Here is a 5,959-nt window from a genome sequence, read left to right as displayed (position 1 = left end):
GAGCAGCAGAACATTTGTTCTGTTCAATCTTGCAGAGTACATTAGGCCTAGAAAGAGTTTTCTGTCTTGTATTGAGTTTAATGTTTCTTTACCAGACTCTTCACCCCATCCTCAATCCATTCCTAGAAAGAAGTTCCCGTACTTGCTTGGAGAGAAATAACCGTGTATTATTTGATAACCCACAGTCTTAGGCCTATTTTCCAGAAACCGGTCATAATGGAGAACCTAAAACTGCTTGCCAAAATCAGTTACTTACACGAGTTTCACGAGCCTGAAAAGCTGAGGTTACCACGTCTTCCATGATCCAAATTAACTGCTCTTCCAGATTCACAACGTGTGATATGCCTTCTTCCGGATTTCCCATGTGAGCTATTTTGTCCCTCTATTGAAGAAGAACAAAAAGTCAGTTTCCTGTCTCTGCCACAGTGCTGTTCCTCTCTGCCTCCTCAGCCGGTGAAGATGAGGTTTGCATAGTGCAGTTGCTTGCAAACATTGCAGCACAGTGGGATCAGCCAAGAATGTTAAATACCGAATCCTGAATCCACTGCCGATCCTCAGAACTGATTTATAGAGGGTGAGTTGTGGGTGTCAGGACTTTAGAATAAGATCAGAAGATTTTGATGTGCTACAAATCAAGGGTCTCAAAGGTATATATACCATAGATGTATACAATCTTTCCATTAGAATGCTGGGTCAAATCAGTTATTAGCAGGCACTTATGTCTATTTATAAAGTAAAGCTACAGAAAGTTCATTTATTGAAGCTATATAAGCAGTGACATGATACCTGTTAGGTTTAGATTGTTTTTTGCAATGTCTGCTGCAGGAAAATAAATTTGATTTTGAAGAGAAAGCTGTATTAAATACTCTACCTGATCCTGACTCATGACTGAAATGAAATGCTAGATGCACTGGGAAGCAGTCATAGCTGTACTCCTTCTAAAACTGTGCAAACAGTACATCGTGTTATGACAGATCCTTGGGCTTCAGCTACAGAAAATCTGATTTTGGGGGCTGTGGATTTAGCTCAGCGGCAAAAGCGCCTGCCTGGCAAGTACAAGGTCGTGAGTTCGGTTCCCGGTACCGGAGAAAAACCAAAAAAAAAAAAAAAGAAAATCTGATTTAATAGGACAGGAGTGGAGTCAATAAATTTGCATTTTCATCATCCTCCACCTGTTAGTACTGCTGACTCAGAGGGTGTACCTTGTTCAGCTCATCGAGAGAGCCAAACAAGCATTTAGTATCTAAATTTACCCAAATACATGTTGATATTTTCTTCTTCTAAAACTCAGTCCTAAGGAGCCTGTGCAATACCGTAAGTAACCTAATTAGTTAGGCAGGAATGAATTATTGTGCAGACCTTACAATGCCCTCATTAGGATCAAAATTATAGTCACCTGAATGAGTGAAACACTGTTAATACCATTATGTCTTCTTAGAAATTTCAGGGTATCCCTTGATTGTTCCCATTTCTCTGTAGCCATATCCTCCAAGAATAGGGCAAAGGGAGGCATAACTTCTGGTTCAGTGAAGTAGTAGGCCTGAAACATAAGTGAGAATGAGAGGGAAACCGGATTGAGAGAAGGCGATTTTTAACCTGGGAACCCTGCACAGACGTACTGTGCAACTCGGTAATTGTCCATACAGTGACCGTCATGGGTCATATTTGGGAGCTGTTTGTTCTCTGACCTTCAGGAAGCTGAGGCTGTCTTCCTGAACTCAGACTACCTCAACTACCTCAAAGATCAGTCACTCAGATCCCAGTGTGGTCGTGGTTAATCTTTGCAAATGATGGCCTTTTAACCTACTTGCTAGCACTTCATCTATTAATTGGGTAGACCCCTGAAAGAATTCCAGCATAAAATAACTGATATTTTAAACTCAACCTATTTCATTAATTCTAATATTTTTACATTAATTATGAAATAGCATACAGGCTTCCATTTGTTCTCTCCACCACCACTCTTTGATACACATAGAATTTTTGGAGAGAAGTGTGATTCTCTTTATCATACCTCAGAGTAGAAAGCACAGTTCTAAATCATTGTGCCTCAGATTGGCAATACTTAGTCACTGATTTTCTGTTACTCCTTTAAGCAGACACAAATATGGTCTTAGCCATTACTAAGGAAATAGAAAATGTATCATCACCCAGACCAGAACTAAAACCTCCCTCCAGGTTACCCAAAAGCCCATACTAACCAGAGTCAAATACACATCACTGATATACATCTGGTAAACTGCTATACGGTTAATACCATTTGCACATTCTTCAGGAAAGGGCTTGCGGCTCTGATACGCCATTTCAGCTTATAGAAATCCAGCCATAAAATGTGCCACCCACTCACCTAGAGGACTTCTTAAATACTGCCAAGCACATAGGCAGCCCACTTCCTACAGCCAGGTGAAATTCAATCCAGCTGAGACTGACAGCTATTAATCTACCAATAAGAGCCCTGTTTTTGAATGAAAGAAACAATCACACCATAGAAAAATAATGCTTTTTTTAAAAAGGGAGGAAGGGTTTAATTTTGCTCATTATCCTACACAATGTTCTGTGTTCTTCTCTTTTTTCTGATTATGATTTGAAAAGGCTATGATATACTTCCTGAATATAGTAAAGTATTGACTGCTTGTATGAATTACCTCTAATTTCTCCCATTCTTAAAAACTGTTATGCAAACCATGCTAGAACATGCTTGAATCTAAAAAAGACTGGCTAAATTACAATCTCTATTTATAAGGGATCTACAACTCCTCCGAAAGACATCAAAACACATAATAGATTTTAAGGGATAATACAAAGGAGTTGTGAATTATCAAAATCATTTAGGTGTGGGAATTAGGGCAATTTCATTAATGAATTGGCATTTTAAAAAATTAGCCTTAGAAAGCATGCAAGAATGTGGGAAAATGGAAGTGGAAGAAAGCATTCCACCTGGAGATGGCACTCAAGTTGCAAATACAAGAGGAGGTGGTTGTTTCTCTAAATTAGGGTCAGATTGCTCCAGCTTGGAACATCTTAACTCTTTTCTCAAACCATTTCCGAGATCCCAGGATGTTTTTTGGCTCTTTGGGGAGCAGGAATCGTCTTACCTATAATGATATTTCTAAGCTCTAATCAGGCATGTATAGATATGTGCTGAATCAATATTGATGAAATAAAATCATATTTTACCTCTAAATATTGCATAAAAATTTCCATACCTCTGGTGGACCTCTAGTTTGGGCTAAATCATGTCTGGTTTGACTGAAGTAAAAGCAACAGGTCTCCAAAAAGTCTCTCTGTAAGAGGCACTGTGGAGTGAGGCAGCCTAGGGGAGGACAGCTCTCCCTTCATAAAAAGAGCCAGGGTTTAAAGCTTGCAGCAACCACAAAGAAAAGGTCATCAAAGGGAAGGGCTGAGTAAACGGCTTAGGATTTGTCACATTTAACTCTGGCTCCACACAGTCCCTTGACCCCAACTCAGTGTTTTGGAATTCATTCTTCACCTCAGCAATAAAGAGTCAGTGCTCCTGAAACAGTAGTTTGCATTTTAATTACAACACATGTTCTGCACAGCTGGCCTGGTGCGGCGCATTGTTCACAAAGCTGCCAGACACTGCCTGTCCAGGGACCATACTCTGAGTATCAAGATTTTATGCACACCGGGCGTGGTGGCGCACTCCTGTAATCCCAGCACTCAGGAGACTGAGGCAGGAGGATCGTTGCAAGTTCAAGACCAGCCTGGGCTAGAAAGTGAGCTCAAGTCCAGCCTGAACCGCATAGCGAGACCCTGTCTCAAAAAAAAAAAAAAGAGGTGAGGATGGCCAGGGATTTAGCTCAGCGGCACAGCACCTGCCTGGCAAGCGCGACATTGTGAGTTCAATTCCCGGTACCAAAACTCCCCCTTCCCTCCCAAAAAGGATTTTATGCACTACATCCTTAAAAAGCTATTTCAGTAAAAATTTTGTAAGACACCACTGGCAGTGCCAAGGCAGCTCTAACAAAAGAAAAGGGCACATTCTTCATAGATATTTGAACTGCCTTGGTGTACAAATTCTCAGGACCCCGATGGCAGCACCCTGCGGGGAGACAGCTATGCTGAGGTCCTCTGTAATATCTGGCCCTTGACATGCAGATCAGGGAAAGAGGAAAGAAAATGATAATGGATCCGATATGCAACTGGTTTTTCTCATGGTAAGTGTGAAATGTTAGTCAAACTTCCTCTCTTATATATTATATAGTGATCTTTTGAGATTAGAGTTTTCCATGAAAAACAGCCACGTACCAGTAAAATCTGGATTATGACTGTTATAATGACCCTATCCATAAGAAGGTAAATCTGTAAGCTATGGATTTTATGTACTATAATATATTCTGACAAAAATTTCTGGGTGATCTATAAGATGATTCTGTACAAACATTCCATGATTTTACCTTGGCATTTGGGCCACAATATGTAACTGAGCATATATAAATAAAATATTAGTTATAGTGTGGTGAAATATTAAGAAATATTGCTATCCACTTAAAAATAATCTCACAAATGTGTGGGAAGAAAAGAAAGTACAGAAACGGGTTATCATCAGCAGAAGGGTGCTAGTGTTGTTAGCAGAGTTTCAGGGCAAATGCTTTAGCTCTGGGGGTCTCAACGTTCCAGGCGTGGCACCCATCCCAGAATGCCAATCAGGAGATGAGCAGAGGTGAAGGGCAGCAAAGCAGCTTTTAAATCAGCCTGGCCATTCTGGGTAGCATAGATAAAGTGTTTGCAGCATGAATTCAGAGGGCTGACTGAATCTTTGGACTTTTACAGAAAAGGGGGACAAAGACAAGGGCTGGGGTTTGGCATAGTTGGCATGTTTGCATAGCTGGTCCTGCAGGTTATCTAAAGTCTGCATGGTAGGCATCTCATGACTAGTTGTGTGAGTTCCTAGGAGAGTGGTCATTTCCCAGGGGGCAGTGCACTTCCTGCTAAGAAATAAAGCCTCCTATTTTTCAGGAGGGAGCTTCAGTTCCCATCATAGGGAAATTGGTCCCCCTTGGGGGTGGCCTCATCGTGGGGTGGACTGTGAGGCTCTGTTTTCCCTGAAAGTTGAGGTGGCTACAGATTTCAGAAGATGACTGGAAACTTCTAGGTGCCACTCCAGGCATCTGGAACTGGATGCTGTAAGAGGTGGCAAGTAGATGTCCCCGCCAATCCTGGAAATTACTTTAGGCACACATCTCATGGTCTTCAGTCTTGAAGGGGGATAAGATAGGTTAGATAAATGTAGGACTAGTAAGCCGTGTAACACAGACACTCTCAGAGATGAGCAGGTGTCTATCCCAAAATTTTAAAGTAATAAGGGAAACATATGAAATGAAAGCAGAAATATATCATTTGAAGGCAGAAATGCCAAACTTTATCCTGCTTTTAGTTACCCACTGGGCAACTATAGGCCTTTCCTCTAAATTGCTATTACAATACGGCAACTTTACAAGTCATTTTTTTTATATTTTTGTATTTTCTCAATTTTAAAAATTTATATACATTCATCTTGAGAAAGGAACTTATCACATGCCTTTCTAGAGAATTAGCACAATGCCTTATAGAAGTGCTACTGATAAATTTATTATGTATACTTTCTTCTAATGACAAAGGTAATGCACAATCATTATGCGATATTCCAATATTAAATGTATTTAGAAACTGAATGCCCAAAGCAAGCACTTTCCTTCCAATGTCTATATATTTTAAGAATGTACTTTGGTTTTGAATACTATTACCTTTTGGTAATTAGATGTTACCTTTGAAATAAGGATATAATCAGTGTTGTTATCTAATGTCTATGCAACTTCTCCCATGAAATTTACAGGTAATACAAAAGTATTTTTAAAAATTATACAACCTTCTTTCTCTCTGTCTCCACCTCTTTGTCTTTGTCTCTGTGTCTATCTCTGTCTCTGTCTCTCTCTTTCTTACTTAACCCTACTTTCTG

This window comes from Chinchilla lanigera, unplaced genomic scaffold (genome assembly GCF_000276665.1).
Source record: "Chinchilla lanigera isolate Chin_1 unplaced genomic scaffold, ChiLan1.0 scaffold00026, whole genome shotgun sequence".
Taxonomy (NCBI): Eukaryota; Metazoa; Chordata; class Mammalia; order Rodentia; family Chinchillidae; genus Chinchilla; species Chinchilla lanigera.
The sequence above is the reverse complement of the archived record's forward strand: the minus strand, read 5'-3'. Positions refer to the sequence as shown.